Here is a 14,205-nt window from a genome sequence, read left to right on the forward strand (position 1 = left end):
GTGTCACAAAATTGTAGAACCTAAATAAATCAAGAAATAGTTTGTAAGGAAAACCAGGGCACAAAAGGATTCTCCAGGACCAAGACAGAGCTACTGACGTAGACACAGGCTAAATGGCACCCTGTGAGAGATTTCCCACGGCTGGGTGTGACCCGGTCAAACACTACAACACAGTGCGCAATACTGAAGCTGGCCCAGATCAGATCACACTTACAGTGGCGCGATCACTTTCTCCATGTACTGTATGTGTGACAATGACTGGAGCTGAACTACCCCTGCTGTGTTTATTTATTGAGCAGAGACCATGCATAAACCGTTAGATGTACCACAGCTCATGTTCAGCTGCAGTCACTGGGCAAGAAAACATAGGAAACACTAAAACTTCTGAGTAAAGAAATGGACAGTACAAGATTAAACTGGTGTTCAAATGTCAAACGATTCACAAATTGAAAAAAAGATTTTTTTTTAAATGAATGCAAGAGTTAAATATGCGTCTGAATGACTTGTGTCAAATTCCATTTTGAGACCAATTAGGCAGGCAGAGTTTACAATGTGGAGAGAAAAAGCTGATAGTGAGTGAGGAAATGCAGAACAACACGTCCATCAGGGATGTGATTTTACCTGATTAATCAAGAAATACAAGGTAGAGCACCTTGGTTATTCCATAAGCGCATACCACATCAATCTGTTTGATGGCTGATAGCAGGAGGAGATTTTCAGCAAAAGAGCCAAACACCAGTGGCCCCAAGATGTCGGGTATGAAAATCAGTATTTAGTGATTAATCAGGAAATCCTTTAAAGAAAAACGAGAGGGGAGATGGAGAGGAAGATGGCAGGAGATGGAGGGGATTGAAGGAGAGGAGAAGGCAGGAGGACAGATGGGCTCTTACCCGCTCCAGGTTGAGGATGGTGGCCATCTGTGTGAGCCGGGCGAACTTGTCTCTGATGGTCCAGGTGGTGACGGTGGTCAGATAGGCCACGAGAGAGCGCAGCTCCTTATCAAACTGCAGTCCCCCAACTGAGAAGAGACAGGGAGCATTTACTTCACCTGTGCATTGGGCTCCAATTTAATTTCTTTTTTGGTGACTGGTTTATTAAAAATGCAGACAAAGATGAAACAAACAAAAAAAAAAAAAAACTGGCCTCAATGCAGTTTCTATGAGACCGAAGAATACCCTGCCACAGATATGTAAGCTGTTTATTGTTGTTCTTACGTAAGCATATCATGGTTTTATAGGTATAATCCATTGTCCACAACTTAATCAACCACCATACTTTTACAACCAATGAGTATTAATCATATGATGAATGAATGGAGAGGGGGGAAAAAGGACTAATGGGCAATATTTAAACATCTCCTCAGGACCTTCCCCTTGTATTTTAGATCCCACTTCCTCCACTGCCATCACATGCGGGTCACTTGCTTGGAAAGTAAGCCACAGCTTTATATATCCCCCCCTTACCCTGCTGAAGGTGCATTTCAGCACCGCCTTCTCCATCTCCAAGGAGATCAGACTGGTCATCAGGCTGGTCAGTGTGTCATAGATGACTGGGGACAGTCCCGCCTACAGTGAACACAATAATAACATTGTAGTACGGTTTATGGTTTGTACAGCTGGAATGTTACTTAGGTCTTTAGGGTTAAACGGTTGGCTTACTTGGGAATCATTACAGCAAATTCTAGGGCTGTTATACATCAGTAAATGTATATGTACATAATGAGCATAATCAAAAAAGGATACTGCTGGTTACAAACGCCTTCAGAACCAGGCTGTGTCTGTCAGTGGTTGGAGTCCTGACCCTGCGTGTCCCATGGTGCTTTGCATCCACCCCGACAAGCCTGCCTTTAATTCAGCCATCAGCTGCTCCAGGTTGATGATGAACTGCTGGACCCACGGATCGTTAGCCTCGTATTCGTTAAACTCTTCCTCCGTCAGTGAGTCACTCCATGCCGCACGAGCAGCCTCCCTCTCCTCTGTCCTCATTCTTCTAGATCTCTCTGCTGCCTTCGACACTGTGGATCACTCTATCCTCCTGTCTGCCCTGTCAGCAACGGGCATCTGTGGCACAGCCCTGGACTGGATTGAGTCCTACCTCTCTGGTCGCTCCTTCCAGGTTGCCTGGGCTGGTTCGGTATCGACACCTCGGCCCCTCGCCACAGGAGTTCCCCAGGGCTCAGTCCTAGGCCCGCTTCTTTTTTCTCTTTACACTCACTCCCTTGGCCCTGTGATCACTGCACATGGGCTATCCTACCACTGCTACGCGGACGATACCCAACTCTTTGTCTCGTTCCCGCCGTCTGATACGCAGGTTTCAGCCCGTATCTGCTTGCCTGAGGGACATCCAGAGCTGGATGGACAACCACCATCTAAAGCTCAACCCAGGCAAGACTGAAATGATATTCATCCCTGCTAAAACCTCTCCCCATCTGTATCTCTCCATTTCCCTCGGGGATACCACACTCACGCCGTCACCCAGTGCAAGGAACCTCGGCGTGGTGATGGACAGCAGACTGTCCCTCTCCGAGAACATTGTGGCGGTGACCCGGTCATGCAGGTTCTTCCTATACAACATACGGAGAATCCACCCCTTTCTCACCCCCTACTCGACCCAGCTCCTGGTCCAAGCGATGGTTCTGTCCCGCCTGGACTACTGCAATTCCCTCTTGGCTGGCCTCCCAGTGTCTGCCATCAGACCCCTCCAACTCATCCAGAATGCAGCAGCTCGTCTTCAACCTTCCCAAATACTCACACGTCACCCCCCTGCTTACTTCCCTCCACTGGCTGCCTGTCATGGCTCGCATCAAATTCAAAACATTGGTGCTAGCCTTCCAAGCAGTTAAAGGGTCTTCCCCAGCTTATCTACAAAAAATCATCAGACCCTACACCCCTGCCAGACCTCTTCGTTCAGCCTCCACAGGCCGCTTGGCACCTCCCCCTCTCTGAACCTCCACATCACGCTCACGACTACTGTCTGTTCTGGCTCCACGGTGGTGGAACGAACTCCCCGTTGAGGTCAGAACTGTAGAATCTCTCCCCACCTTCAAGCGCAAGCTGAAGACACACCTCTTCAAGCAGCACCTCTCCCCATCCCTCCCTACCTCCCTGTGAACAGTAATTGTTGTCTCTGTGACTTGCTTTGTGTATCGGTATTTTTAGTTGGCTAGGTAAGCAGTGTTTGGATAGTTAACTTTGGTCACTTTTGCTCTGTTTGTTTGTTTCTTTGTTCTCAAAAAAAAAAAAAAGGGCCCTCGTCCTTTTCTTTGTTGTACAGGTAGCAATTGAAATTGTACTTCCCTCTAGGGTCTTTCAGCGAACTTATCCCTGGTTATGGGTATGCACTTTGTTGTACGTCGCTCTGGATAAGAGCGTCTGCCAAATGCCAATAATGTAATGTAATGTAATGCGGCACACAGACAGGACAGGGGCACTCAGTTCCCCGCCAAAGTTTCAGCGAGGTACGTATAGAACATATACATTTAACATACACTGCTTTGCAAAAAAAAGCAGTCTGCACAGACAACTTTCCAAAGTTCAAAGAAACAAGAGTGGATATGAATGTGTGAGAGTAGGTATCTGTGTGTGTGTGTGTGTATGTGTGTGTGCTCTTACCTCCTCAATGTTGTGCGAGATGGACAGGAAGTTGCTGATCCAGGGCTTGACCTGTGGCTTGATGGCAGTGTTGTTTAATTCCGTGAGCCCCTCCTGTAGCAAGCGCACACGCACAATGCCATTTAATACGGAGACACAAACAGGCCGCTGAACCGACCGCAGTACGCCAGCGGGCAGAGGGACAGGCGGTCACACGGGCTCCCACCTGCAAGAGGTCCTTGAACTTGCTGGACGTGCTCACCAGGTCCGCCATGCAGCTGTCAATCTTAGCCTGGGCCTGCTCCCCCGAGCCGAAGCCCTGGCTGAACAGCTTGGCGCAGTCGTTCTGAGAGACAAGGACAGCAACACAGGCACTTAATCCACAGGATCCCTGCGGGAATCACAAGGGCTGATAAAATACGGACGGGGACCAGGACAGCGGTGCCGTCACCCTGCTGTACGGAAACCTGGAGCGCTGTACAGCCAGGGAAAATATTAGCAGCGACAAACAGAACAACACACAAACAGAAGCAGGTCACTTGATAGGACGTGGCCTCACCTCCAGGTTCTTCTTTAGGGTGATGATGTTATCACTGCACACTTCCACAGTATTCAGTGTCACCTGAAATACAGAGAAAGTGTTAGCCGGGATGGAAGAGAAGTCATTTACCATACATTTTAGTACAGCCTTCCCCCGACCCTAATTGGCTCAGCTTGTGGAAACCTTAAGCTGCAAATATGATCATTGTGCACTGGAGCACAGTAAAATGGTCAGTGTTAAATGAACACCATTGGAATCGTATGCACCCAGTCACAGTTGAATTAACACTGGACATACACTCACCAAGCACTTTATGAGGAACATTTTTACTTTATTACACCTATTTATTTATTCATGCGAATGTCTAATCAGCCAATCCAATCAGCAGTGCAATGCATGCAATCATGTAGATACGGGTCAGGAGCTTCAGTTAAAGTTCACATCAACCAGGCTACAGCAGTAGAAGTAATATGTCTAATAAATAACTAATAAAGTACTCACTGAGTGTATTGCTGTGAGTGTATCGGGGACAGTGGGTATAGTGCAAAGTATACTAACTGTAGATGAGTGTTTAGTGCTCATAAGGCTGGCATGTATGATGATCAGTGTGTATAAGGGCCCATGTGTACTGAGTGGAGTGTGTATGGGAGTGTGTGTACGACGGTCAGTATGTGTGTGTGTATGAGAGTGTGTGTATGAGAGTGTGTGTGTGTATGATGGTCAGTGTGCATGAGAGTGTGTGTGAATGAGAGTGAGTGTGTATGAGAGTGAGTGTGTACGAGAGTGAGTGTGTATGAGAGTGAGTGTGTACGAGTGTGTGTGCGTGCATTAGGCGGACCCACCAGGAAGGATGCCTTGGCGTCCTCAGCGCTCTCGATGCCCAGCGTGTTGAACTTGCCCTGCTGTAGGCTGCTCTGCATCAGACTGACGGCACTGCTCACGCCGCGCTGGATATCCTGCAGCGTGGTGGCAGGGAAGCCCTGCCGGAGCTTATTATACAGCACCTCCCTGTGGCCATCACCGGTATGACAGCAAGGGAGCACCAGGAACGGAGGAGAGCACAGGGTAACTGTGGTTCATGCCTGAAATGCAGTGCCGGATACGTTAAAGACGAGCTGGAACTGATGTCAGAGCATCACTTTTCCATCCACTTCCTGGAAAATGATTTGGATTTGGATTTTACATCATTGTGGGCATGTAGTATGTCAAAATGTCAATTTTCCATTCCCCTCCAATCAATATACTTTTCTCGCAGTGGCCCGAATCCTCATTTGATGCCCCCCACCCCCATTTGACATCCAATCGACTCCCCGCCCTTCAGAAACTCCCCCCGAAAGATCCATTTCACCTGTGTACATGGCACTTCCATTTCAGCTTGTTGATAAAGTACAGACCCCCAAACAAAGGCAGGGATGGTAGTATGGGTAAGAACGGAACAGGGGATTAGCTTAATACACTAATGTGTGCGTTACCGAAAGTACAGGGTATTAAAATGAAAGATTAGAAAGTAGCTGGAGAAAAGAGAAGAAAGAGAGATGCACCGGGCGGGGAGGGACGTGCCTGAAGTCGGACTCCAGCACGGAGGTGGCGTGGTTGATCATGGCGCAGAGGCAGTCGATGTTGGAGCTGGACAGAGCCCTGCTGATGCACTTCTTCACAATGTAGAAACAGTCATCCACCATGCTGGAGGTCAGCTGGCCCTTCTCATACGTGTCCATGGCAACGGCCTGCGGAAAGGAAGTATGTGGTGCGCTATTTACGTGTAGTATGTGAGGACTTATGTAGATGTAGTATGTGGTGTGTTAGGTAGATATAGTAGCTGGCGTGTTGTGTAGATGTAGTATGTGGCAGGTCACAGTAGGTAAATGTAGTATGTGGTGTGTTATGTAGATGTAGCATGCTGTGCACCTTGTTGACGCTCTCTCTCACGTTGTACTCCTCCATGGGGATGTAGTACCCAATGACCTCCTGCATGTTCCGGCTCAGGAGGCAGTGCTTCAACAGCTTCTCCATGCTCTGCTGGTGCTCTGCTCCGACACAGGGAGACACAGTCACTTCACAGCAGAATCACCACGGAAACGCAGTCACATAACAGTCACCATAGGGACAGTTACACTGCACCATCACACAGCACAGTACCCAAGCCAAGGTTTTGTAGCCAGAGGTAGGTGAAATGCTAGACATAGGTAGAGGCAGCAAACTTAACTTCACTCAAATTTGCCAAATTGGGTTTTTCACAGTTTTGCATGATTAAGAACTCACTGGCCAACATACTGAAGATTTTTTTTATCCTACTAACAGACAGATTTGCCTTTTCCTAAACTCAAATCCCAGGACCACAGTGTCAGTGTTTCAATGCATTTCATTACTTAAGAGCTTGATTAAAGTCACTTATTGGCTAAAGAGTTCACATACTGTGCTTTAAAATATCTGTCAATTGAAAGAAAACCTCAAGAGCACACACTCTTCAGCAGTCCAAGTTTAAATTTCAGTTTTTGTGTTTCTCATTGGCTGGCACTTATTGCAAAACACATGCAGGCACGGACGCACACACACACAGACACACACACACACAGACACGCACGCGGACACACGGACCCTGTACGGTTTCCTTTGGAGCGGTAGCGTCCCCGACTTCGAAGTCGGCTGTGATGCGTCGGCGAAGGAAACGCAGGTAAAGCTCATCACTGTGACCTCCAGCAGCACTGGGTCCAGCTCCCTAAACACACAACCTCTATTAGCATGTCCTACCTTCCCAGAGGGAGGGGACTGACCTGAAGTCAGTTACACGACACCAAATTCTCATATTCAACTCTCTGAGAGAGAGAGAAGACTGAACTAAGGTCAGTCACAGCCCACAGGATTTTTGCATTTATCCGTTACAGAGAGTGGATAAAAATCATTCCAGATCAAGTGTACACTGACCTGGGCTCCATCTTTCCTGTGGGCAAGCTTCTCATCATGCTGCTTTGCACAATCTGAAACTGCAGGGGGAGGGAGGACAGAGGGAGGGGACAGGGCAGAGAGGAAGAGAAAGAGAGAGACTTTTTTTTGTTACTTCTTAGACCCTCAAAAAAATGTATATTACATCTTAACATAAATTGAACATAAATCAATGTTAAATTGATGTCATACAATATCCGTCGGACCACACTGAGAGTATCACAGGCAGTTCTAGGCACCGCCCTACAACATGGATATAGAAGCTCGTGAAAATTTTTTGAGAAGGACTACGAGAGAAATTTCGTTCCCAGAATTAAAAAGGACATTTACAAAACCTCCTGCGGATGGGTTACTGTCTGGGAGTTGGCTGTATAGGAAGCAGTAGCCACTGGGGAGGCATATGAACGATTTGACCGACCCAGCGGAGATGGTGTTTTGCCAGCATAGCTTCGATGATCGGTGTTTGAGTCCGAAGCAGAATCTCACTGAAGCAAGCGATCGTCCCATGTTAACCCCAGAACTTGCTGAAGGCAACTGATATGAAAGGTCTCAAGTGTCTTGATGTAGCATCTGTAGGGGGTCCATGTTTCTGAGCTGTACAGCAAGGTGAGGATGCAGACTGCTTTGTATACAGCTATTTTGGTGTTGGTCTTCAGGTTCTTGTTTTCATAGACCGTTTTCAAACAGCACAGTCGACAAATGGTTGCTGAGGACTTTGTTAATATGGGTCTAGACTTCATTATCAATTGAGCAAGACACAGAAAAAGCACACACAGAGACAGATACACACACACACCTTGTTCTGGTAGTCTCTCTGATGCATGAATTTATCCACCACCTTCTCAGCCGGCTGGTCACACTCCACCTGCAGGTGCTTGATCAGGGTGTAGAGACGCCCAGGGCCGTAGTATGTCTCCACGATGGGCTGGTGGGTCTCCACAATCCACGCTATGCCTGACACACACAAACAAACACACACATGCATTTTTCCTCATTCAGGACAATAGCCCCCACGGAAAAAGATTGGAAACATATGCTTGCGTGCATGCACACACACACAGACACACACAGACACACACAGACACACACGCACAAACACACACACACACACGCACACACAATATCTCACCCTCCAGCAGTAGTGTCAAGGTGTCAGCGAAGATGAGTGCTGCCCTACGCTCGCCCAGCTCACCACCTACTGCCAGGACGAGGTTCTCCTCTGCCTTACTGGCCAACTGAGAATGAGTGAGGCAGAGGAAGAGAGTTTTTGAAGTATATGTGCCAACATTTACTGGAAAAAAAACAAACAAACTACATGGTTAGAGATGACCATAGACAGGTTAGGTCAGATTTCTTGGTCACATTAAACCCATGATATTCCTTCAAATTTGGAACAACCAGCAAGTACGTGACCTCTAAAATAACCCCAATATTTTCAGATGTACCTGGGTGCAGAGGTACTGGGCAAAGCGGGCCAGCCCTGGTCATGAAGGCCGAGAAGGGGGAAGATCTTGAAGAACCTCTCCACCTGGGCCAGGTCTCCATCAGCAATGGCCTGATCCAGACGCTCCTTCACCAGCACTTTCAGCTTCTGTCCAGCCTCTTGCAGGAGAGCCAAGCTGGCGTCCACCGCACTGCCTGATGAGATGTACAAACCCGGGTAAATTAATTAAAACTTTCAAGACCACTTAATCAGATGCATCTGCGAGCTTGATTCTTGTTGGCCACCTTTCTTATCTTAAAATTACTCATTTAATTTAGTCACGTGTACCCAAAACTCAAATAACTTTCTGAAGTTTATCCTGCAAAAACATATTTGTACACAGTTTAACCAGTTTGAATAAGTTAGAGACCAGTTAAATCAGGGGAATCAGCCTACACACCATCCCTCAAATGGACTTGCCCTTATTGAATTGGATTAAACTGCAGACCCCCTCTCCAACTCTCGATCCTTTGTGGCAATACTAGTCTTGTCCTCGATGTTTCTTAGCAACGCGGATAGATCGACAGGGTATGATAATACCCTGCATAAATAAACCGCTGCAACCACAGGCGGAACGATAACCAATGGTCATTTGGAATACCCCATTAAATGAGATTACCAATTATACCAAGGAAGCGAGCATTCAAAACATAGGCTACGATCTATGTTCCGGAAAACCACTTAGCCAAAAACACATGTCAACATGCTTTCACCTACCCATTCAAGCTATCCCATACAATCATAAAACGTATGTATTATTAACAATTCCATCTAAGATATGAAAACATAATTGAACTATTTAAGTTCATTCTAGCCATATTCCTTACCTCATGTAGGCTATCTTGCAATGACCGGTTCTTCCCCAACTCCAGAAAAGCTTTTCTTCTCTTCTAATCCGTGCAGTGTCTTCGGGAAATGAGAGCCAGCCTCCTATTACCAGGATTTAATTAAATATGAAATCTGATAGGCTACGCAATTTTACAAATGTGATATTAATTTCCCACGGAGATTTGACTAACGTGTTTCTCTACCCCATCTCCCCCTCCCTTTTTACTGAAATCTGAGCATGTGAGACAACAGTCCGGTGAACATTCATTAAAATTCACAACGACAGCAAGAATGTATTCTCCGGTCTACTGCTACGCATCATCAGATGTAGCCCAATGTGTCATATTTATATAAGCTATGGTATATGTTCAGAATATTATTTAGTTCTCTACGCCTGTGCTTCCCGCTTAAGCCCTATCTTCTTTGCCCCTTCAGTAGCAGAGACGGATCGGTTCCTACCTCTGTTCGAAAGCCGTGTCCCTGCCCAGACTCCGAGTCCGACAGTCGATGGCAGTCCCCAAAAAAGAGAGCTCCGCATACCACTTGTCCTTCTTTAGATTTTCGGAGGAATACGGAGGCTCTCCATCATTTCCCCGAGCGACACCATAATCTGCAGGAAGGCACAACCCCCTCTCAAATGCTGATGATAAAAAGACGGGCTATTTATACGACAGGGCGACTGCAGGCAACCCCTGACGTCTTCCTTCTCAGCTGTGAATTAAATAATAACTGTATTAATCACTGAGCACTTTATTAGGTAAACCTATATACCAGCTTGTTAATGCAAATATTTAATCAGCCAATCATGTGGCAGCAACTAAAGGCATAAAAGCATGCAGACATGGTCAAGCGGTTCCGCTGTTTTTCAGACCAAATGTCAGAATGGGGAAGAAATGTGATGTAAGTGTCTTTGAGCATGGCATGATTGTTATTGCCTGACAGGGTGGTTTGAGTATCTCAGAAACTGCTTATACCCTGTGATTTTCACCAACAACAGTCTCTAGAGCTTGCAGAGAATTCATCCAGTGAACAGCAGTTCATTCATTCATTCATTCATTATCCTAACCCGCTTATCCTGAACAGGGTCGCAGGGGGCTGGAGCCTATCCCAGCATACATTGGGCGAAAGGCAGGAATAAACCCTGGACAGGTCGCCAGTCCATCGCAGGGCACACACACCATTCACTCACACACTCATACCTATGGGCAATTTAGACTCTCCAATCAGCCTAACCTGCATGTCTTTGGACTGTGGGAGGAAACCGGAGTACCCGGAGGAAACCGACGCAGACACGGGGAGAACATGCAAACTCCGCACAGAGAGGCCCCGGCGGATGGGAATTCGAACCCAGGACCTCCTTGCTGTGAGGCGGCAGTGGTACCCACTGCACCATCCATGCCTGAACAGCAGTTCTGAGGGCAAAAACGCCTTGTTAATGAGAGAGGTCAGTGGAGAAGGGCCAGACTGGTCAAAGCTGACAGGAAGGTGACAGTTACGCAAATAACCACACATTACAAAACTGGTATGCAGGAGAGCATCTCTGAACACACAACACATCAAACCTCTTAAATGGATAGGCTTAAGCTGCAGAAGACCAATACATCTAAAAAATAAGTGTAATAAATACATAATAAAGGGCTCACTGAGTGTATATTATTCATTCATATGTATCTTGGGATGACTAGGCTAGGCCACAGTATATGTGTGTTTAAAAATAATTTTTTTTCTTTTTTCTTTTTGTAAAAGAGACCCTAATGTGTTGTTTTCCATTGTAGCCTATCATTTATCTATAAATGATTGATTTTTTATGTATTGTATAATACAAAGAAGAATACAAAGTAACCTACAGTTTGCAAACTGTTCCTAATTGTCATTAAGCCTGAGATAAATGCTCTCAGAATAGAAGTGCCTCATTCAGAAATCCAGGTTCCAAACCCAAATTCTTCTCTTTCATAGTGTACACTGCATTTAAGTTGTCATCACCTTAATTACACTCACATTTCAGCAACATTGCCTTACCTATATCCTTAGCTTATCCTATATTTTGTGATTAAGGTAAAATATCTTAATTGCAGGATTGCCATCACTCCCATGTTGTTCCTGTTGTGCTTTAACAGTGCATCACTTCATTCCATCACTTCCGGTTTCACTTGAAAAATTAGGTAACAAGCTTGCAAAATCCCTTTGTCAACCATCAGCATGGGAAAAGCCAAAGAACTGTCAATTCAGTAGCCATAGATGGTAATCAAGTCACAAGTCGGGGTAATGGTCACAAAAACATAAACAGTTAAACATGCCACTGAGCACTGTAGGGGCAATAATAAATAAAACATGAAGTCGAGAGCCAGGGTGGCGCACGGCTAAAGTAACGGACCTTGATGCAGGCATCAGTTCCTTGCGGTTGCACACTGAGGACCAGGGTTCCTGCCAAAGCTGAGTTTGGCCGGCTCACATGGAGCGGCACAATTGGCTCGCCGCTCCGAGGGCGGGGGGAGGACTCAGCAAGGGGGGTTAGTGAGATCGGCACATATAACAGGCCTTGGAATCACAGTCCCGGGCAGGACGATGTGGCTTAGAGAAGGTGTGTCATTCTCAGGATTGCCTGATCCATCCAGGCCGCTGGGGGACAGGGTGTAGGCAGTTGCCCTCACTAAGACATGGACAATTGGAATAGATAGGGTACAATTGGCTACTAAATTGGAAGAAAACTGGAAAAATCTGAAACAAACAAAAAAAATTTTTTAAACATATGGAATCATTGCAAACTTTCCTGGAAGAGCAAGTGCATATTATCACCACAGACGGTAAAGAAGAAGGTGAGGCAGGCCATAAGTAATTGGTCAATAATTGTGGAAAAAAAAAGGATTCCATTGAATCATTAATAAGGCACACTACTTCACACATGTTGGAAAATAAAGCTTATGTCACTATTCTTTATTACTTCACAGCACTTTTTGTGCAAATGTATTAAGTGTGCCAATAATTCTGGAGCCCACTGTATATACAGTGAAGTCCATAAGTATTTGAACAGTGGTATTTACATCCATATTGGGAGATCCATGTAGGAATTACATCAATTTTTTATACTTTTGGTCCCCCATTTCAGGGGGCCAAAAGTAATTGAACAGTTGGCTTCTCAGCTGTTTCTGATTAGTCAGGTGTATGTATGACTACGTATGAAAATGGATGTATTTTCTACATGGATCACCCAATATGGATGTAAATATCCTCAAATTGAAGATTGCAGTTTAATCTTATATTTATTGTTTCATTTGAAATCCAATGTGCCGGAGTACAGCGCCAAATGTACAATAGTAGCACAAGTACCATACACTCACTGAGCACTTTATTAGGTAGGCAGCAACTAAATGCATAAAAGCATGCAGACATGGTCAAGAGCTCCTGCTGTTTTTTAGATCAAACATCACAACGTTTGTGTTCACAGTATTATGTTTATTATATTACCAATATATTTACAGTAGTTTATTAACTATGTTTTCCGGACTCAATTTTCTACTTTGGGTATGTCAACTCTGGTTAAATATACATATACATAGTATTTGTTTCTAACACAAATGTATTATCTTTTTTTGGGTACTCATGTGCGTGTGCCCACATGTCCTGATCTAGTTCAATTTCTGATGAAACGCTCTGTTGGTTTAGTTTCATGAAGTTTCGTTTCATGCTCGAAGTCAGGGTTTCCTTTGATTGTGTGCCAAAGTCATATCCTCACAGCGAAAGAAGCCGTCCGCATATCAGAGTAAGTCTTCTCTCTCTCATCAAGTTTAAGTGTTTAAAAAATGTCTTATTTCTCTTGTTTCTTGTTGTCTTGTTTAAGTAGCTGCTTGGCTTTGGCTATAGTTTGGCATGTCTTAAAAATAGTTTTTACTGTCATTGGCACAACTCTGGTCATCGTATTGACAAACACCAATAAAAGCAGTTATGTATGCCAACAGTCTTTGCTCTCACACATGCTGTGGCCAGAAGCCACATACACCCTGCAAATTATACAGGTCATCTTTGGACACAGAATATTGAGTCTCCTACAAGACTAACTGTTCTCATGTTCTCATGCATTGCAGTGCTGCATGCTGTAAGACGGAAATTATTATATTATTATATATTATTATTATATCTGGCATTATCACTCAGGGCTGGTCAGCTTGCTGGCTTCCTCTGGTATTGTGGCAAAATGTGGCTGTAAAGTAATTTAAGTCAGGAGCATGCACCATTAACCCCCACTATCTCCGCACCCATACGGGCAGGAGCCAGTGGGGAAAGACTCAGGCCTCCAGCCGTGAAACTCGTTACGACGGGGCAACATCCTTTATGGCACGGGAAGGTTTCAGAGGGCACGGCCTGTTAGGCCCTGACCTTCTCCTGAACCCCCCTTTATTGCTCTCTCCCTCTTTACTCAGTCACTAAATGATGTGTACAGCACTGGATGTTTCATGACAAAGTCAGTTTAGATAATATTCATGTTTGGTATTATTCTGATTGTTTCAGTGCGACTGGTGCAATGGTTTCATTTCTGCAACAGCAAACCCTGGACATCATAACCAACCAGGAGAAACTGTGTGGAGCTCTGCCCCAGTGAAAGCCATGTGCCTCAACCCCCCTGCGTTTCCTGGGGAGGCGTGGCTCCAAATTACAGATGGGTGACCCATTTTTAGGGTTAACATCAAAGGCCAGATTTTGGATTTAAGGACAGTGAACTAAGCAATCTGGGAGAATGCAATCAGCCTCCCGTGCACACAGTGCACGTAATTTCTACGTACAGGGTGTCTGTAGCCAGACTCCCGTATGTAGCTTTTATTACC

At 45.5% G+C, this 14,205-nt stretch overlaps 1 pseudogene; it reads right to left on the bottom strand.

The window, feature by feature from the left end:
• The window catches only part of LOC133131544 (conserved oligomeric Golgi complex subunit 4-like), a 10,238-nt pseudogene extending 960 nt beyond the window's left edge, over positions 1–9,278 (bottom strand).
• Positions 9,279–14,205: the final 4,927 nt, after the last annotated feature.

The sequence above is a fragment of the Conger conger genome, chromosome 6 (genome assembly GCF_963514075.1).
Source record: "Conger conger chromosome 6, fConCon1.1, whole genome shotgun sequence".
Lineage (NCBI taxonomy): Eukaryota > Metazoa > Chordata > Actinopteri > Anguilliformes > Congridae > Conger > Conger conger.